General features: G+C 41.3%; 1 long non-coding RNA gene across 1 annotated transcript; it reads right to left on the bottom strand.

The window, feature by feature from the left end:
• Positions 1–367: 367 nt before the first annotated feature.
• Positions 368–21,140, bottom strand: LOC122644576. Its single transcript, XR_006330415.1, has 3 exons — positions 21,130–21,140; positions 15,890–15,894; positions 368–478 (listed from the first exon to the last, which is right to left on the bottom strand). It is a non-coding gene; the product is annotated as an uncharacterized LOC122644576 (long non-coding RNA).
• Between the last annotated feature and the right edge of the window lie 1,436 nt (positions 21,141–22,576).

Below are 22,576 nucleotides of genomic sequence, written 5' to 3' on the forward strand. Positions count from 1 at the left end.
CAACAGGTTATTTATTGCTTCTCCATGTGACTAAATTACCACCAACAAATGTGCAATAGCCAAATGTAGATCTTCCGTCTGAGATAGATCCAGCCTAGTCAGCATATATGAAGCCCTCTATCCTCAGGTGATCATGTCTGGCATACATAGTCCTTTCCCTGGGGAGGATTTCAAGTATCTAAGTGTTAACAGAACACGATGGGATGTAATGCTTAAGTGAGTAAAGATCTCCCCAAGCTCTTCTATTTATAATATTAAAAAGACAGGACAGAATTATAAATAGGCGATGTGGGACTAAAACCCACATAGCCGACTAAACAACTTAAGAATAAAAAAGACAAATATACCCTTTCGGGTTTGACTACTCAATACTCCGCCTCAAGTTGGTGCATAGATATCACACATGCCCAACTTGAGCAAATTAGGATGAAACATCTTTCCACTCAACCCTTTAGTGAAGACATCAGTAAGTTGATCACTTAACTTTGTCCACTTTCCAACTTTTCCTTGATGAAGTGTCTGTCAATCTCCACATGCTTGATACAGTCATGTTATACTGGATTGTGGGCAATGTTGATTGCTGCTTTGTTATCACAGTACAACACCATTAGACGATGAACAGAACTAAGATCTTAGAACAAACTTTGAAGCCACAATAACTAACAGATTCCTTGAGCCATAGCACGGAACTCTACTTCAGCACTGAATCTTGCCACTACATTCTGTTTTTTAATACGCCATATGACAAGATTACCTCCAACAAACGTGCAATACCCTGAAGTAGATTTCTGATTAGGATTACCACCCTAGTCCGCATCTGTGTAAGCTTCAATACGAAGATGATTATGTTGGGGACAAGAGAATTCCTTTTCCTAGAGCTGACTTCAAGTAGCAATGGAGAATACAAAGAACAACATCCATATGGTCGAGTAGGATCATGCATTAACGACCGACAAGGCTTACCCACGCAATGTTGGTCTTCGTAGAGAGATAAATCAATTTTTTTGATAACGGCCCTTATCAACGGGAGTACCATCTTTCGCGATGAGTATGGCTTCCAAAGGAGTATCACAAGGACGACAACCCAACAAACCAGTTTCGAAAGCAGTGTCCAGTAATATACTTCCTTTGGGAGAGAAATATGCCTTTGGAAGAACGAGCAACTTCAATCCCAAGGAAGTACCTTAGCTGTCCAAGATCCTATATTTCAAATTCTTATCCCACGAAAAGTTTCAGTTTAGAAACTTCATCAGCATCATTACCAGTCACAACTATGTCGTTGACATAGACAATAAGAAGAGTGATCTTATCTCCGCGACGCTTGATGAACAATGTGTGGTCAGCACTGCTCTGTTTGTACCCTACAGAGTTCATGGCTCTATGGAATCTCCCAAACCAAGCCCGAGGAGATTGCTTCAGCCCATACAATGCGCGCTTCAGTCTACAAACCTTCCCATGAGTTTTTTTAGAAGAAAAACCTGGAGGAATCTCCATATAGACTTCTTCCAACTCCCCATGAAGAAAGGCATTTTTCACATCTAATTGGTGCAAGTCCCAACCCAGATTAACAGAATATAACAATAGGACTCAGACAGTATTCAACTTTGCAACTGGGGCAAAGGTCTCTTGGTCGTCGATCCCATAGGTTTAAGTAAACCCCTTGGCGACAAGTCTGGCCTTGTATCTATCAACTGATCCATCCACCTTCTGCTTCACAACAAATACCCATTTACAGCCAACTAGAATCTTACCCGAAGGAGGAACCACTAGCTCCCATGTCTCATTTTTGGATAAGGCTTTCATTTCCTCCATCATGGCTGCTTTCCATTTTGGATCTGCAATTACCTCCTGCCACTTCTGTGGAATAGAAATAGAGGACAGAGAAGATACAAAAGTGCGATATGAAGGAGATAAGGAGTCATATGAAACAACATGAGAGGTGGGATGTTGGGTACAAGACCTAATGCTTTTACGAACAGCAATAGGAAGATCAAGAGAAGGATCCTTACCAAGAGGTGGAGCAGTCTCTGGATCAAGTTCTGGCGATTGGGGAAGAGGTATGGTAGTGGTGGTAGTCTCAACATGCTCTTGTTGCTGCTTTCGATTTCGGGTATAGACTGTATCAATAGGAATCTAACTCACAGGTCTACGCTCCCCTTAAGCAGGAACTAAAGTAGACGTCGGCTCAGGCACATCTTCAAACACATCTTCAAGGATAACTAGAACGTGCTCCCCCTGAAGAGGTGGTTGAGAATAATAAGCCAAGGATTCATGGAAGACAACATCCATAGTCACTAGAGTACGCTTAGTGGGAGGGTGATAACACTTGTATCCCTTTTGAGTAGTGGAGTACCCCAAAAAAATACACCGAATGCTACGAGGATCAAGCTTGCGATGGGGAAGATGATTGTGAGCATAACAGACACAACCAAATATTTTTGGTGGCACCACAAAAGAGTAAGAACCCTGTAGGATGTCAACAGGAGCATGGCTAGCAAGGACAGGAGTAGGCATGCGGTTGATGAGGTAGGCAGCGTTGAGAATAGCATCACCCCAATATTGGGTAGGGACTTGTCGTGCAAACATGATGGCCCGAGCAACCTCCAAAAGGTGACGACTCTTCCTTTCAAGCACTCCATTCTGAGCAGGAGTGTCAACACAGCTTGTCTGATGAATTATCCCATTTTCAGCTAGACACATTTGGAACTGCCCCTCCATGTACTCTTTACCATTATCACTTCGTAGAATTTTCAGAGATGCATTGAATTGGGTCTGAACCATACGGTGGAAGAGCTGAAAATAGCGAAAAACTTCACTCTTATGCTGCATCATGTACACCCAGGTAGTATGAGTATAACAGTCTATAAAGGAGACAAACCATCTAGAACTAGATATGGAAACACAACGAAAAGGTCCCCAAACATCCGTATGAACGAAAGCAAAAGGTGAAGTACTTTTATTAGTGGAAGAATAACTAGAACGAGTCTGTTTGGCCAAAACACAAGCCTCACATAAAAACTCATCCTTTTTACAACCTTTGACTGACTGAGGAAATAAAATGGCTAAAGTTCGAAGAGGAGGATGCCTGAGTCGACAATGCCATAGGTGAAGATCAGGTGAAGTGGCTGAATGTAATTGATGAACTAGAGATGGAGTTAATGGAAGTGAAGATTGACCCGTGTCGAGTAAGTAGAGACCACCATGTACCTTACCATCCCCAACCGTCGTCCCTGTCACCAGATCCTATATGACACAATGAGAAGAGAAAATGGTTATTTTGCAATTTAATTGATTAGTAAGACTTCTAATTGAAAGAAGATTAGTAGAGAATGAAGGAACATGCAAAACAGAATTTAATGCAAGGGAAGGAGAACAGCGAATGGATCCTTTTCCAGAGATAGGGGAAAGGGAACCATTAGCTACTCGAACTGTGTCGTTCCCAGAAGAGGAAGAATACTGGTGAAAAATATGGGAGGAACCAATCATGTGGTCAGTTGCACCGGAGTCTATAATCCAAGGACTGGTAACAGCCGATGCACAATGATGACCGACTGGAATACCTGAGAGGCAAAGTGAGAACCAGAAGAGGCAGCAGGTGCAGCTGATGGTGTTGATGAAGCCTTGAGCATGCGACGGAAGGCTAGAAGTTCATCTGAAGTAAGACCAGTGAGACCAATGTCAGAGGATGGAGCAGCAGTAGTTTTTGGATAGCCTTAACTTGACCCCTTGAGCTTAGCCTCAAATCGTCGGCTTTCCATGTATCTTCCAAGCACGTAGTCTTTGTGTGATAAGGCTTGTTGCAGTGTTCACATTTAACCGTCTCCTTGGAGGCAGCATTACCACTATCAGTAATGGTATTAGAAGTGGTGTTAGAACCAGTTTGTAAGGCAGATTTTTCAATAGTAGTGTGCAACATAGTAGCTCGACGACGCTCCTCATTATTGACCAAAGCAAAAGCCTGCTCCAGTGTAGGGACTGGAAATTTGCCAAGAACTTGGACTCTTATGGGATCAAATTCAGCATTCAGCCCTGCCAGGAAAGTATAGACACGTCTTTTCCCCACATGTTTATGGTAGGCAGCAATGTCCGCTGCAGTAGAAGGCTGATAATCTGAATAGTGATCTAATTGTTGCCAAAGTCCTTTTAGGGAGGCATAATATTTGGAGACGGACAGTTCCTTCTGAGTGGTTTCATGGACCCTTTTTTGAAGCTCATACACCTGAGCATCATTCCCATCCTGCCCAAAGGTCTGCTTGGCTGCGCTCCAAATAGAATATGATGTATCCAACAATAAGTAGTTGCTGGAGATGTCCGGTTGCATAGAGTGCAGCAAATAGGACATCACCATGGCATCATTGGATACCCATCGCTCTTGAGGTGAACCATCTTCAACAGGTTTCTTTGTACTGCCAGTAATGTGGCCAGTAAATCCTCGACCAGCAATGGTCAAATAAGTAGACCTGGACCACATCAAGTAGTTTGTTCCATCCAGTTTGATTGGAGCAGCGAAAGGTAAATATTCAGGCCTTGGCTATCCATCAGTTTCAGAACCAGAAGTAGCAGTAGTAACAGTCGAACCAGGCATGGTGATTAATAAGCAAGGAACCAACAATATTGAATCTGAAACAAAGAACAACAGGCTCTATGCAACCAGCCAAACAAGTGCTAGAATCAAATCGATAGTTTGGAGAGAAAAAACCTGATTTGTGCAACAAAACTCAATATAAATGGCTGAAAAACAGATCGAGTGCTCCCCTGGTATGGATAGAACTTCCCTCAAAAAATCAGCCAAGGATGACAACCCTAACCCTCAAATCGATTTTTGTCAGGGTTGAGATTGATATAGGGTAGGGGGCTTCAATTGGTGATGATGATTGGTGATAAATGCTGTCCCAAGCTGCAAGAATGGGTCTCCAATACGAACAATCAATCTCCAATGATAATTGAGACTTGATCTTCAAGAGGGAGAATTCCCAAAAAAATTGCAGAAAAGATGGGCTAGCTGCAACTATCGACCCTTCTTCATATCATAGTGGAGGTACCATGGAGGGCAGCAACTAGATCATCAATCACCTCCTAAGTGCTGCCCTTCAATAGGGAAAAGAAACCAAAACAGAAAAAGAAGAAGAAGCCGAGAGAAAGAGAGAGAGAGAGGAGAGATGAGAGGAAATGATGGGGGGTGTTCTGAACTAGATCAGATCTAGCTCTGATACCATGTTAACAGAACACGATGGGATGTAATGCTTGAGTGAGTAATGATCACCCCAAGCTCTTCTATTTATAATATTGAAAAGAGAGGACAGAATTACAAATAGGCGATGTGGGACTAAAACCCACATAGCCGACTAAACAACTTAAGAATACAAAAGACAAATATACCCTTTCGGCTTTGAATACTCAACACTAAGGATACAGTATACAACATCCAAGTGCCTACTCTTGGGGGCATGCATAAACTGACTCACAACTCCCACTGCATAAGAAATATCTGGGCGAGTCATCAAATAGATAGATGAGTTTCCCCACTAATCTCTAGTACTTCCCTACATCAACAAGAGAGGGACCACAATCTTCTCCTAGTTTGTGATTCTGCTCAATAGGAGAACTTGCTGATTTGCAGCCCAACATCCCTGTCTCTTTCAACAAATCAAGTACAAACTTCCTTTGACATATGTTGATTCCTTTCTTGGACCTCGACACTTCAATTCCCAAGAAATACTTCAAGGGACCCAAATCTTTCTAGGGACCCATATCTTTAATCTCAAACTGTTGTGTCAAGTAGGTCTTCAACCTAGCTATCTCATCTCTGCCATTTCTAGTCACAACAATGTCATCAACATAGACAACAAAGGCTGTGATGGTACCATTACCTCTTTGGGTAAATAAGGTATGGTCAGCTTGACTCTGGGAGTACCCATTCTTCAGAATAGCCTGCCTAAACCTCTCAAACCATGCTTTTGGAGATTGTTTGAGACCATATAAAGCCTTCTTCAGGAGACACACCTTGCCTTCAGCCGAAGGGAACTTGAAGCCAGGAGGGGGCTGCAGCCTGCATGTACACTTCCTCCTCCAAGTCACCGTGGAGGAATAAAGGCCAATCTCTATTGGCTGCCAATAATAAGAGGACTCGAATAGAATTACGCTTAGCCATAGGAGCAATTGTCTCCTGATAGTCAATCCCATTCACTTGACTATACCCTTTGGCCACCAACCTTGCAATGTATCTCTCAACTGTACCATCTGATAGGTACTTGACTGTATAAACCCACCACCTGCATCCAACTGGAACTCTCCCCCTGGGAAGGTCAACCAGTTTCCAAGTACAGTTCTTCTCAAGAGCCATCATTTCCTCAAACATGGCTTGCTTCCACTTTGGGTCAGACATAGCTTCAGTGACATTTTTGGGAATGGAAATAGAAGAAAGGGTAGCAATGAAGGAAACACCTGTAGGAGAAAGAGCATCATAGGAAACAAACTGGGCTACAGGATTAGTGCAAGCTCTCTTTCCTTTTCTAATAGCAATAGGAAGGTCTAAATCAAAAGGAAGAGGAGGGATGTCACCTGACTGAGGAGGATGTATCTCAGGATGTGGATCCAAGGAGGACCCTTGCCAGGTTCTGTTGCTTGTTCTTCTCTCTCTGGTACACAATATGGTAATCCTTCTCTTTACCAGAACCAAAACCACCACCTGAACTAGAACTATCAATAGCACCAACAGTCCCTTTTTTATGTTTCCCAATATCAAACAAAAATGGATTAGTAAGCAAAGGTGGAAGGAGGGGAAGATCAACAAGCTCTTCATTCCCACTATTCTCCCCTTGAAGAGGATGTTGAGAAGAAGTGAAGAAAGGTATAGATTCAAAGAAGGTAACATCTTTGGATAGAAGTTGCCGTCAGGAAGAGGGATGGTAGCACTTTTACTCCTTGGTAGAGGAGGAATATCCCAGGAAAATGCATTTGAGAGCCTTGGGGTCAAGCTTAGTCCTAGCAGATTTATTGACATGGACATAGCACACATACCCAAAGACCTTGGGAGGAAGATAAAAAGCAGAAGTTTGGGGAGATAATGTTTCCAAAGGGAATTTGGAGCCAAGAAGTTTAGTGGGCATGCGGTTGATTAAAGGGCAGCAGTGAGAAGGGCTTCGGACCAAAAAGTTTTAGGAACATGCATGCCAAATAAAGACTCCTAGTGACCTCCAATAAATGGTGATTTTTTTGCTCAACTACCCCATTCTGTTGGGGTGCGTCAATACAAGCTACCTGATGGATGATGTCTGTTGGCAGAATCGTGGGCTAGAAAAGAGAGAATGAGAGAATAATTGCGTGTATTAATTGATAGGTAAGCCCCTCTATTTATAATAAAGGGGAAAGTTACAAGAGACTAAAATAGGCGATGTGGGACTAAAACCCACATAGCCGACTTACACTTAATAACATAAAAACTACCCCAAAAGGACCAGAATACCCCCACGGTATTCTGGAGTACATATTCCAACACTCCCCCTCAAGCTGGATTATATAAATAATTAAAGAAAGAAGATCCAGCTTGAATTAAAGAAAAAAGAACTCCATAATAATGCTAACACTCCCCCTCAAGTTGGCGCATACAAGGTACTAATGCCCAACTTGAACAAAATGGAAAAAATAAGTTGTAGCAGAATCCAGCTTCAAGACGAATGCAGCTCCCAAATAAACCTTTAAGAACTTGAAAAAATAGATCTTCAAAACTTGGGCAGACTTGATCAGCAAACCGGGACTCGAATGTCTTCCAAAAAAGGCAGCTTTCACCAATCTTCTATAGCTGTCCAGTGATGAATCTCTTAATGATAATCTTGAAGATAAGTAACTAGGGTAGCGAGCATATGAATCAAGTAGCGGAAAAAATCAACCCAACTGTAGAACCTCATATAGGCAGGCAATAACCAAACATCTTCAATACGTTAATACCAATCATCTTGGAGAATAATGCTTTGCTAAGGGCTTATATGATGCAAGTTGGAGCAAACCAACAATAGCAGCAAACAACAACAACAACAACAACAGCCGCGGCAACCCCGACCTATACCCGAAAGAGTTGGACACCTGACCCATAGGTCAAAAAGTCAGGTTAGCGCATCGAATGTGAGAAGGCATACTCCATCTCGGATTAGACAAGACGTCCAACCCGAGATGCCTAGAAACAATGCAACACCTTGATCGCGTTTACCATCACGATCAGGAAGAAGTTTGAGGCGAAAGCGTGAAAGGACTATCTCGAGGCATTCGCAGAGAAGCCTGGACCATAATAGGCGAAGCTCCTCACCCGCCAAAAGTAGGCACATATTTGGTCAAGAACAATCCAGAGTGACTGAAACTTTCCTTCCTCGAGCTAAAGACATAGCAGTAGGTCGGTGTCTAAGAGAACTTGATGAGAAAATTCGTAGCCTTGGCAAAGGATCGGCCGAAGACATGTTGACAATATCCAGTCAACATCTTTTTTCAGAAGGAATAATAGATGCAAACCTCCCTACCGGTTTTAAGATGCCAAACTTCATCATGTACAATAGCACAACTGACCCAATCGACCACGTGAAATATTTTAACTCAATGATGACGATCTATGGAGGGTCGGACGCCCTTTTTTGCCCATTTTTTATAGCATCTTTATAAGCAGTGGCCACCTATGGGTTTTCAGACCAAAAACCGAGGTCGATCAACAATTTCTCTGAGCTTGTCAGAGCCTTTGTTACTAGGTCTCAAAGCAGCACTCGGTAAAAGAAGACCGTAGCCAACCTTTTGGCCATAAAGCAGCGAAAAGATGAGCCAATTCGAGACTTTGTTTCATGTTTCAATCAGGAATCCTTGGACATCCCTGACTTAAATGATTATGTCGCGTTTAACGCTCTCCATAGCGGGATGAAAGACATTGAGTTAATTAAGTCTCTGATCTTGAACAAAGTAAACAAATGACCGAGTTGATTAACCGATGCCATCCATTTGCCAATATGGCTGAAGTTATTGCGGCACATAATGAGGCAATGGGATTCAAGAGAAAAAGAGAAATTCTGATAAGGAAGAAGGAAAAGTGACTGGAAAGAAGAAAATAAGCCCAGGTTGGACACCTGCGAGAGGGCACCCAGCCTAGAGTACACTCCTTTTAATGCTAGGCGATCTGACATCATGATGTAGATTGAAGATATGGGTCTCCTTCATTGGCCTGGCCCGATGTTCTCAAAGGCTGAAGATAGGAACCCCCACAAGTATTGTCACTTCCACAAAGATACAGGGCACGATACAAAAGATTGTTGACACTAAAGAGGGAGATCGAGAATTTAATCAAAGAGGGGCACCTGGCCCGATATGTTGATAAGCGGAGGGATAATCGACCAGCCCTGCCGTGTGGCACCACGGCTTGCGCTACCCCGTGGGCACCCAAAATCTGAATTTTCCTCCTTTTTTGCTCTACCATGGCCCCACCATGCGGCCCCACACATTTTCTATGGCGCTACCAAACCCAAAATTTGCCTATAAGAGGGGATCACCCCCCTTGTTTGAAGAATTGAAGTTTGTGGGAGAGGGGTCACCCCCAGTTCTCCAACTTTTCAGTTTTTTCCTTGTTTTCCTCGTTTCGGGGCTCTTCCCCAATCCGATTTCAAGCCTTCGACCCTCGTCCCTCTGTCCGAAGTCTGGACTATCCAAGTCTGGCTTCTTGACCCTTTCTTGCCTAAATCTGGGACACCTCTTGTGGCATGGCCACTTTGTTCTGCCTTTGAGCCCCTAGTTTCCAAAGCCTTGGAACGCCGTTATTCTGTCCGAGATCATAAGATTCAACACCCGCAAACAGTTACTCTGTCCGACGAAGGGACAAAATCAATCTTTCGCCTCCACCTGAGCTGGGGGACGCCGTCCATTTTTCATAATTGCATTTATTTAAAGTGTACAAGTATGCATTTCTTCCATTAATTTTTAATTTTAGTACAATGTAGTCATTTCAAGTACTCTCGTGTAGTGGACAATAGTTAATGTAACATAGTTTAATTTAATTAAATAGTTTATGCATCATTATTTAGCCATTCATATGGGAATAGGACATTCATTAAGGGAGAATATTAAAAAAACAAGCATCTAGTAGAAAGACCGATTTATCCAGGCAAAGTGGGTGCCTAACACCTTCCCACTCTCGTAACCTGACCATTTACCCCAAATCTTTGACTAGACTAACCGAAGTCTCGTAGGCCTTCTAGGGCTATACCAATGGGTCCTAGGCCCTAACCCTAGGTGGCGACTCTATTTTATTTTATTGTATGACCCCCATCCCCTGATAAATTGAACCATACTTCTGAGAAGACGCATTCCTTCTCCCTCCAAACAGAGGAGCAATTAAAACCCTTCGTGTGCCACCAAGCACCGGGGATGAATCCTTATAGTACACTGATGCCTGTAACGGCCAGAGAATACCCAAATGAGGTAACTATGATGGTGAATTTTATGGTCATGAAGGTTGTTTCGGCATTTAACGCCATCTTGGGACGTCTTGTGCTGAATGTACTCAGGGCCGTCGTGACGACAAAATATTTGAAGAAAAAGTTCCCAACCCCAAACGGTGTGGGAGAATGCCGATCTAACCAGAAGAAATCTAGAGAATGCTATGCCACTTTCATGAAGAGAAAAAAATAATTGTGGAGGAATGGCCCAAGGAATCGAAGTGCCCGACCAGATGGACTAGCTCACACAACAAAGAGAAGAACCTGGTGAGGAATTGATACTTCTTTAGCTAAATGAAGCTCATCCAAACCGAACAGTACAGATTGGAAGTCAGTTGGAACAAAAGCAGAAAGAAGAAATCATGGGCTCTTTTAAACGCAATGCTGATGTATTCGCCTGGATGCCAACTGACATGCCAGGGATAGCATGTTAGATTGTCAAACACAAACTCAGCATTGATCAGACCCAAAAGCCAATACAACAAAAACAATGAAACTTCACCCCAAAGAGGCTCGCGATAGTTGATGTTGAGGTTCAGAAGTTAAAGGACTCAGGTTTCATCTGGGAAATAAAGTTACCAACCTGGCTAGCAAATGTGGTCATGGTCCCCAAATCAAATGGCAAATGGTGTATGTGTGTCAATTACACCGACCTGAATAAAGCATGTCCAAAAGATTGCTATCCTCTGCCCCGAATCGACCAACTTATTGATGCCACTACAGGGCATGAGATGCTCATCTTCATAGACGCTTACTCGGGCTATAAATAGATTCTGATGAATGAAGGAGACGAGAAACATGCTACATTCTAAATTGATCGGGGAAATTTTTGTTATCAGGTCATGCCATTTGGCCTAAAAAATGTTGGGGCAACTTATCAAAGGATGGTTAGCCAAATGTTTAAGCATCAGTTCGAACGAAACATCGAAGTATACGTGGACAATATGCTTGTTAAAAGCACCCGAGCTGATCTTCATGTGGTTAACCTGGAAGAACCTTTGAAATTTTATGGAGGAATCAGATGAAACTTAACCCAAAAAAGTGCGTGTTTGGCATGTCGTCGGGAAAATTCTTGGGATTCATGGTCTCAAAGCATAAAATTGAGGCTAATCCTCTAAAGATCAGAGTAATTCAAGAGATGGCACCACCCCGCACGGCGCGGGAAGTTCAGATATTAACTAGAAGAGTCGCAGCACTCAACCGATTTGTAGCCCGAGCCAGAGATAAATGTCTCCCCTTTTTTAGCACCTTGAGAACCCAAAGGATTTCCGCTAGAGAGAGGAATGTCAGAAAACATTTGATGAACTAAAGATATATTTGGGGAAACTACCAGTGCTTCTCCTACTTGAACCCCAAAAAAGAATTACAGATTTACCTTGCCTCGTCTCAAGTAGCAGTCAGCACTGTTCTAGTCAGAGAATATATTGGCTCGAGAACACAGCAACCAGTATACTACACCAGCCATGTCTTGCTAGCTGATGAAACGAGGTAGTCTCAAATTGAGAAATTGGCGTTCGCCTTGGTAATTACATCCCAGAGGCTCAAACCATACTTTCAAGGTTATATAATCATTGCACTCACTAACCAGCCACTAAAGAAAATACTGCACAAACTCGACTTTTTCGATCGGTTCATAAGTTGGGCGGTAGAGCTCAGCAAGCTTCACATCGAGTACAAGCCTCGAACAACAATCAAGGGTTAAGCGTTGGCTGATTTTATAGTGGAGTACACTCATGGCAATAAAGAAGAGGAGGAGAACGTTGAAGAAACCAACCCGATGCATTGGACATTGTAAGTGGATGGATCCAGTAGCACAGCAGGTAGTGGAGCAAGATTAATCATGACTAGTCCAGAAGGCTTCATAATACAATATGCACTTCGATTAGAGTTCCTAGCCTCAAATAATGAAGCAGAGTACAAAGCATTGCTAGCCGGACTCAGAGTAACACGATCTGTTTGGGTCAGACATCTAGTCGCACATAGTAATTCTCAGTTGGTGATAAACCAAGTGCAAGGCCACTATGAAGCAAAGGAAGGGAGGATAGTTAAATACCTCAAAAAAGTCTAAGATCTAACTTTGACCTTCACCAATTTCGAGATCAAGTAGATCCCAAGAAGTGAGAATAGTTCAGCTGACGCTCTATCCATATTAGCCACAGTCGACTGCTCCAGCCAAACCGAACTGTTTATGTAGAGGTGCTGAAGGAAACATCCCACCAGGAAAAAGCTGAAGTAAATATGATTGAAGAAGGATTGAGCTGGATGGATCTAATAATTACCTATTTAAAGGATGACATCCTATCGACAGACCGAGCTGAAGCTAAGAAGATTGTATGGAGAGTTGCCCGATACACACTGGTCGATGATGTGCTATACAAGAGATCAGCGACTTCTCCACTCCTAAGGTGCCTCGAGCTGACAAGAGCGCAGTATGCCTTAGTCGAAGTTCATGAAGGGATTTCTGGCAGCCACATGGGTGGCCGAGCTCTAGCATACAAGATTCTATGACAAGGCTTCTACTAGCCGAAGATGCAAGAAGACGTAATTAACTATATGAAGGTATGTGAACAGTGCCAGCTGTTTGCTCTAGTCCCGCACCGACCTGTCATCCCCTTGCATTTGTTCGTAGCCCTATACCATTCTCAATGTGGGGAATGGATTTACTTGCAAATTTCACACCAACTTTGGGGAACAGAAGATTTTTGGTGGTTGCCATCGATTACTTCACGAAGTGGGTGGAAGTTGAACCGTTAGCATCCCTCACAGAGAAAAATATGGAGAAGTTTTTTCGTGATAAAATTATTTATCGATTCAACTTACCTCAGATCCTCCTAACTAACATTGGAAAACAGTTCGATAATGGGGCATTCAGGGCATTCTGTGCCCATCATCATATCAAGTTCAAAAATGCATTCATAGCCTATCCCTTATGTAACGGTCAAGTCGAAGTAATGAACCGAACCCTTCTAGATAGCATCCAAAAATGGCTACTCAAAGCTAAAGCAAAATGGGTGGAAGAATTGTTGAGCGTTCTACAGGCATATAGGACAACGATTCGAACACCAACTGGAGAATCGTTGTTTTGGCTGGCGTATGGCATTAAAGCACTGACACTAGTGGAGGTACTAGCAGCATAACATCGGGTCTTATCCTTTCATAAATAGACCAACGAAGATGCGCTTCAAGGAAATCTAGACCTTCTAGACGAAGTACGAGAGAAGACGTTAATAAGAAACATAGCCTATCAGTAGAGGGAAGCTCGGTACAACAACTTTGAAGTATGACCTCGAACATTCCGTCCAAGCGATCTTGTCCTTCGAAAAGCAAGTGCATTCGACCCGAGGAACGTGAACAAGCTATCCCTAGACTGGGAGGGCCCATACATAGTTTCCAGAACAATTCGACCAAGAATTTATCTGCTGAAAACTTCGGGGGGTGAAGAGATACCAAGGCTTTGGAACTCCGAGATCTTAAAGAAATTTTATCAGTAACAAAAAAAAAAATAGAGTGCTTTATTTAATTTGGATTTTGTATCTTCTAGATCTTTATATTTACTTCAGGACACAGTGAAATATTTAGTGAAAGCACAATTCAAACTATAAGTCTTATTATATATGTGAACCTGAACACCGACCTCAGGTCGGGAAAGTCCTCATCCGTGAGGCAGTATATCGACCTCAGGGTCGGGAAAGTCCTCATCCGTGAGGTAGAATACCGACCTCAGGGTTGAGAAATTCCTCATCCGTAAGGAAGAATACCAATCTTAAGGTCGGGAAAATCCTCATTTGTGAGGGTCGGGGAAGTCCTCATCCGTGAGGCAGAATACCGACCTTCGGGTCAAGAAATTCCTCATCTGTGAGGTAGAATACCAACCTAAGGATCGAGTAAGTCCTCATCCATGAGGTAGAATACCGACCTTAGGGTCTGGAAAGTCCTCACCCATGAGGCACAAAAATCCTCATCCCTGAGGAAGAAAGCATTCATTGTCAAAGTCGAATACCGACTCTGAAAAATGCAAGAATGGTCTAAGAATAGTAGTTAACTACCAATTACACAATCAAAGTTGCAAATTAAAAAAAAAAAAGTCTAGATGCTTCAGCCTTTGTTAAAAAAAAGGGGGGGCAAAACAACACAGCCTAATGCATCCCAAAAAATAAAGAAGAAAAAAGATTCACAAGTCATGAAAGATCTTAAGAGAGATCAGCCTAGGATATCAGCATCTCACTCCTCAACCATAACTGTGTCAGATGTTTTGGAGGCTGGAACTCGAGAAGAGATATCGAGATCGACATTTTTTGGATCTTTGGTCTGAGCTGTAACCTCGGTAAGGGTAGGGACAACGCTAGCAGCTCACCTTAGCTCCTCCTCTGTGTCCTTCGCTTCAGCTTCGGCTTACTCCTTAGCTACTTCAGGATCGTAATGGGTAAACCCCGAGAAGTCATAGAGCGCGTCCGAGCTATGTATCCAGTTGCAAGTGGAGTTAGCAACCATCCAAAAAGTATCGGCATTATAGCTGTAAATTATATCTTCAAATGTTTCTGACTACTTAAACTCTTCGATAGCCCTCTCCTTAGCGGCCTTCAACTCAGCCACGAACCCCTCCTCCATTTTCTTCTTTTCCGCCCTCACCTTGTCCAACTCCTCCTTCGTGGTCTTTACATTCTCGTTTAGAAGGTTTTGAGCCTGGAGAAGTTTAGCATTTTCTTCCAAAGCCTTAGCCATATCATTCCTCAGTTTGGCAAAGTCAACCTCGACCTCAGCTTTATTCTTGACTCAATTTCCAAAAGACCCTTAGTGTTAACAGGTTCTGATGAAAGATCCTGAGCCTTCTCACAGTAATTCTCGAACCGAGTAACTGATTCTAGGGTAGCAAGTAGACCCTGTAACTATAGAATTAATAAAAAGATGACCTTCAAATAATAATAATAAATGAATATGTAGGAAATCATACCCTGGTAATGTATTTATGGACAATATCGCCGAATCGACCATCAGGAATAGCCTCCAATCGAGCTACATCCCTGGGAAGGCATCCTTTCTTCGAAAGCTCGCAAGCTATCGACCAGTCATTCACGGTCGAATCTTTTAGGCTGAACCTTCCATTTGGGGAAATAATACTGAGGGCAGTTTACCACCAGATGAGCTATGACCTTGGTCAGAGAAAGATGGTCGTCTCTCACCTGATCCGATGAGGAGACCTCGGCAGATCTTTAAAGTTTGGCCTTGCGTGCCAAATGTTCGTTCCCATCTTCTTTTCATTTTTGCCCCGATTTATGGGGCCTAGCATCAGATTTTGGGGGAAGACCTGAACCTCTCACATTCCCCCCCTTTGGTACCGGAAGTACCAACAGCATTCTTGTTAGGGTTAGGGTTTTAAGCACAAGGTTGCTTAAAGCATTACACCCTGAGTATCTAGTTTGGAATACCCAGACTGCTGCCTCCAGCTAGTATATATAGGGAAACTAGGGTTTAGGTCAGATGGGCTAATTACTAGATTGCCCCTCACAGCCTGGGCATTAACACAAGTAGGATTATATTAGAACATATGAAGGGATATTACATAAATACCCTTATAATCTCCTCCTATGTTCTACATATATCCATTACACATGTATAGGAACCATTGTTCAATCAGTAATTGAATCAATATAAATTGAATAAATTGAATATTAATAATCCAATAAATCAAATAAGAAATAAGTAAACTTCAAGAAATAAAACTAGGGTTTTAGATCAAAACTAAACCCAACAATAAATCCGAAGTTCCACATGCAAGTGGCTAAACCAAAAGAAATAATCAAAAGGAAAAGTCCTTGCAATCCATGTGACTTTACTCATCAAGTAAGTCATCCTCATCGAGATCCAGATTCAACCGTTCTCCTCCATCTTCGCCATTCTCTGTAATTTGTCAAATATGAATTTCATAAGATATTATGAATTCAATCATTTGCACAATAGTATCTAATTCAACAATAAAAACTTAGTACATTTCATATATGGCTGAAGGTAAATCAAAAAATAATAAGCATCATCATCAAGTTTCTTTACAAGAACTCGATCCTATACAGTCTCTATCATAAGGACCATACCATGTTTCCATTTGGAATACTGTATTCGTCATATCAGTCATAGATTTATGTTGTATCATCAAATTTGGAATGGTACACCATACTATGAAAGACATGTCATCAAATTTGGAATGACATAAAGACTAACACAATATCATTGAAACATATCAGACATTCTCATATTCCTTTGTGGAATAACAAAGTAAGGAGACTTCACATGAAAATTTGCTACACCATCAAGTTTGAAATGGTTTCATAAACCCCCATACTTAGTAACCTAACTAAGTTATCTAAAACATGTAAACTGTCTTGAATGCTTACCAAGGCTAGATGAGATTCGAATAATTCAAAATAATATTGGGTTAGGTTAAGACCTGACTAAATGGTCTTTAACCCCATCTCCCCTGTAGTTTTGAATGTTCGATCTTTGTTCAATCCCTTTGTAAGGGCATCTGTCGTATTATCCTTCGATCTCACATCAATCAAAGTGATAATCCCTTATTCTGTTCTATAATTCAGCATGGCTTGTTTCAGCCTGATGTGTCTCCTCTTACCATTAAAGAGTGAGTTATTCACAATCGTCTTTGTTGCTTGATTATCACAGAATATAGATATAGAGTTTAACTTAAAACTCCTTAATGGAATATCCATGATCAGATCCTTTATCCACTCTGCTTCATCTCCCGCAGAAGCTAGAGCATAAAGTTTCGAGATGACAGAGCAATACTAGTCTATCTTTTGGATTTTCATGCTACAGCTGCTCCTCCTAGTGTAAATACATAACCACTGGTGGATCTACTGTCTCCCAAATCTGAGCACCAAGATGCATCAGAATATCCTTCCAAAGTTGGAGGATGTCCAGTATAACATAAAGCATAACCTTGAGTACCCTTAAGGTATCTCATCAACCTCGATAGGGCATCCCAATGCTCTTTTCCAGGATTACTAGTGAAACGACTCAGCATGCCTACCGTAAAGGCTATGTCTGGCCTAGTGCAACTCATTGCATACATAAGACTACCAATCAGTTTAGAATAATCTAACTGATTCACGGTGTCACCTGTGTTAGCTTTCAACCGTTTGTTATAGTCATAGGGTGTCTCAATCGATTTACAATCACTGTATCCCCAACTAGAAAGTAGCTTCTTAATGTAATGAGTCTGATTAGGGGTGACCCCTTGCTCACTGAAGCTTACTCTCATTCCAAGAATGGTGTCTACCACACCAAGATCTTTCATGTCGAATTCTTTGGACAAGATTTCTTTAATGTCACTCACTACAAAGAGATCAGAACCTAGAATCAACATGTCGTCTACATACAAGCAAATAATCGCGACCTTGTTTGACTCAGACAAAAACTAAAGGCACTTATCCGAGTTGCTGGTTTGAAAACCAAGGCTCTTTACTGTCTTGTCAAACTTCTCATGTCACAATTTAGGTGCTTGTTTAAGACCATAGAGAGATTTGTTTAATTTACAAACTCTTTTTTCTGAACCTTTCATGACAAACCCTTCAGGTTGGTTCATGTAGATTTCTTCTATTAGGTCTCCATTAAGGAAAGCCGTTTTTACATCCATTTGATGCACAACATAGTGCTCAATAGATGCTATGGCAAGAAGAATCCTTATTGTTGCAAAATGGCAGACAGGAGAGTAGATATCAAAATAATCTATCCCTCTCACCTGTTTATAGCCCTTAGCTACTAATCGTGCTTTATACCTGGCTATAGACCCATCCGGATTAAGTTTCTTCTTCAGTACCCACTTACACCCTATTGTCTTGGCCCCTCTAGGCAGATCAACAAGGTGCCAGGTCTCATTCTGCATTAAAGAACTCATTTTCTCACCAATGGCTTATTTCCATAATAGTGAGTCCCTAGATCTCATCGTTTCCTTATAGGTGGATGGATCAGCCTCTAAATGGTAGGTCACAAAATCCTCACCAAAATTCTTGGGTACTCGATCTCTAGTAGATACTCTTCTAGATTCTGATTCAAGGAGCATTGTGGGAGTAGTGTCAGAAACAATTGGTTCAGATTTCAAAGGTGATTCTGTAACCACTTCATTCAAACCAAGCAAGGTCAGGCCTTTATCTCTAAGGAATTTATCCTCAAAGAATATAGCATTCCTAGATTCTATCACCACATTGGTTGATAGATCCAAAAATCGGTCTGCAAAGATCTTTTCTTACGCACAACCTAGATATACACAAGTGTTTGTTCTAGTTCCCACCTTAGGCCTCCTAGGGTCTTGTATCCTAATATAAGCTACACAGCCCCAAACCTTAAGAGTGTCATATCTACAGGGATGATTATGCCATAGTTCATAAGGTGTAGAAATCGTTTTGAATGTGGTAGTCTATTTAGAATGTGATTTGCATCAACACTGCTTCTCCCCAATAGCAAGAGGGCATGCCTGTCAATAACATGGAGTTTAACATCTCTGTTAACGTCCTATTCTTTCTTTCGCTATGCCATTTGATTGAGGTGAGTAAGGAGCAGTAGTTTCAAGGATTATGCTCGCAGAGGCACAGAATTCCTTGAACTCTGTCAATTTGTATTCTCCTCCCCTATCACTTCTAAATCTTTTAATTTTCAAGTTCAACTGATTTTCTACCCTATTCTTAAAAATTTTAAAATTTTCAAATGCTTCATCTTTAGATTTTAACAGGTATAAATGACAATATCTAGAAAAATCGTCTATAAATGTTATCAAATACTTCCGACCTCCTTTAGTTGTGTAGCTTTTAAAGTCACAAATGTCAGAATGTATAAGTTTAAGAAGTTGAGTGCTCCTAGAAATCGGTCTGAACGGTTTTCTAGTTATTTTGGTTTGAGCACACACTTCACATTTGTTAAATCTAATTGAAGTGTCTAATGGTAAATTATGAGTTTTAGCTAGTTTGAGCATTTTCCTATAGTTCACATGTCCTAACCTACAATGTAGTATTTTGGGATCAAGTGAATTATGGTTAACCTGGTTTGTTATCTCATTAGCTAAACTCAACCTAAACATACTATTCAAATTATAAGCACATTCAAAATAAAAGGACTTAACAGACAATGTTACTCTACCACTACTAAAAGTAATAGACATGCTAGCATCAAGCAAAATTCCAATGGAAATTAAATTCTTTTCAAAATCAGGAAAGATTTTAACATTTTTCAAAGTTAATATTTTACCGATGATAGAACCAGGTTCATTGTCCCTTGTTGAGCCACTTCCACGACGTCTCCATTTGCAACGATGACTCTCGCTATTTGAACAACATCGTGAGCGGTCCTTGCTATTGCAAACATGACAAGTTGCTCCGAGTCTAACCACCAATCTGAAGATGTACTGGCCAACCCCTTACCCTTGCCAATCATGGCAACAAAGTTAGTAGGCTCAATCTTGTCCACCAGCATGTGGACTTCCTTCTGTGGTGTGTCAGTGTTCCCTTTCTTAGGACCCCTACACTTAGATGCATAGTGACCCCACTTTCCACAGTTGCGGCACTTGCCCCTCTTTTTAAAATTAGTCTTTTTGGCCTCCAACTGTTGGGGTTCTTTCTTAGGTGGCTTGGACTGCCTAGGATATTTCTTGGATTGTGAAACCAAATTGGCAGATGCCTGTTGTTGTTTCACCATCTCCAAGTTATTCCTGACTCTGTTCTCATCTTCGATTCTAATGAACTGTTTGAGATCATCCAGCCCCACTTGTGTTTTCTTTCTGTGCATCTCAGTTTTAAAGGAATGACAGGTAGAGGGTAACTTAAAGATAATTGCACCCACTAAGAATGCATCAACAACAGGGATGTTTTCTTAGTTCAATTTTGTTCTCAAGTTCTCAAAGTCTGTTACTTGTGAAAGTATCTCCTTATCTTCTTGAAACTTGAAGTCCATAAACTTGTCAATCAAGTGAGTTTTTGATAGGTCCTCCTCCTTTTTGAATTGGGCTTCTAGGTTTTCCCAAATCTCTTTTGCAGTCTCATATTTACTATAGGTCTCTGCCAGCCTATCTGACAGGCAGTTCAATAGGTAGTCTTTGCAAAAGTCCTCATCACTTATCCATTGGGCTTCAGTTAGGTCCGTACAATCAGAAAATTTATTTACTACAGTGTAAAAAATATTGAGGTACTTTAATCCAAACTGAGTCCTCCTTTTCCAAGAACTAAACTCAGAGCCACTAAAGCTTTTCAATTTGATCATCTCAATTGGAACAGCGTGTTTCTCCATTGTTAAGTGATTTGTTTATATGCCCAAGCAAAAAAAAATTAAAATAAAAATTAAATGCTCAAGGAACAGTCACACCTGAGATGGAGAACACTGAATTTATTCAATGGAGAAAAAGATAGTGGCGTTGACAATCGTAATGTGCACCCTAGTGCTGGTAGGCACGGATCACTGGCTATTGTTTGATGACGGCTGCCGATGCGATCGTTGGCAACTGATGATGGCTGCTGGTTACGGATAGCTAACCGAAGCCAAGAGAATGAAAAGGGAATTGAAAAGATAAATTGTACTGCTCACGGACAGGCCACTTGAAGTCAAAACAGTGAAAGGAGAGTTCATAGAGGATCTTCTTTTTTTTTTTTTTTCAATCCAACGAATCAAAAACCTTCACAAAAGTTGCTTTTGACTTTCTCTAATCAAATAAATGCTTTGAATAATGATTCTGCCAATTCTAAAACACTTGTCCTTTTGATTATTTTTTTTCAATCAACAATCAAATCAAAAAAAGGAACACCATGATTTGTCTCTTTCACAGAATAGTAAAATCCAAATATCGATCAAATAAGAATTAAACAGAAGCGTGATTCTGTATAAAGTAGAAGCTTTGATCGGTGCCATTGACGAAAAAGAAAACAGTAACCGCGAATCAGTTTCGTGAATCTAATAACCAAAAACCGATCGAATAAAACTTCATAGCCGATCAGAAAACCAGAATTGTGACGAAGCCTAACGTGAATCCGAAATCCATAGCCGATCTTGATCGTAGAGAAATAAAAATCCTAATGCTTTAAGATTGTTAGGGTTAGGGTTTTAAGCACAAGGTTGCTTAAAGCATTACACCCTGAGTATCTAGTTTGGAATACCCAGACTGCTGCCTCCAACTAGTATATATAGGGAAACTAGGGTTTAGGTCAGATGGGCTAATTACTAGATTGCCCCTCATAGCCTGGGCATTAACACAAGTAGGATTATATTAGAACATATGAAGGGATGTTACATAAATACCCTTACAATTCTTGCCCTTCTCGTCTCAAGCATCGTGAATTCTCGAACCACTGATCGGGATGGGCCTCGACTTCAAGGTAACATCGGCTACCTCCTTATTTTGTACCGACTTTGAGGCCTTCTATTTCTAAAGAACAATGTTCATCTTGGAAGGGTCAAGTTTAAGCTTCACTGTAAATAAAATACCTTGGGTCAGAAGCAAAATATATAAGGAAGAAACTTAAGCCTAAGTTAAAAAAAGATGGTCACACTGACCCAAGCTGAGTTTCCATTTGTATAGAAGATTCTTGAAAGCCAAATTTTGAGTATCGAACTTTGGACCATGCAAAGTGGCCTTGGCCAACTTGTGTTCTTCTGAGGTGAGAGAGACAGCTCGGTTGACTACTTTGAGATTTGTTTTCAGACACCCCAACCTCAAAGAATTCTCCGGGATGACCGTAAAAAATAACCGACCTTTCCACCATTTTTTTGAACTCAACATCTCATTGAAAAACTTAAACTCTTTCCAAGCTGGATCAACCTCTCGATGAAAAAAATAGTACCAACCCCCCTTGTACTTCTTTAATAAATCAAAATAAGCAAACAGTGGCAAGGTCGAACACTGACCATGGTCAGACATATAAATGAATGAACTAAAAATGGTCCTCCAAGCATTTGGCAGGAGCTGATGTGGCGTCAGTTGCCAGTGGTCAAGCACATCAGAAGGGGACCAGTGGATTGGGAGACGAAACCCTGCTTGGAAAGCATAATCATATAAACATACTTCCAGACCACAGGTTGAAGAAGCTTTCTCAAAATGGTTTGGAGAACGAAGAACGACATCAGTG

The sequence above is a fragment of the Telopea speciosissima genome, chromosome 11 (genome assembly GCF_018873765.1).
Source record: "Telopea speciosissima isolate NSW1024214 ecotype Mountain lineage chromosome 11, Tspe_v1, whole genome shotgun sequence".
NCBI classification, from domain to species: domain Eukaryota; kingdom Viridiplantae; phylum Streptophyta; class Magnoliopsida; order Proteales; family Proteaceae; genus Telopea; species Telopea speciosissima.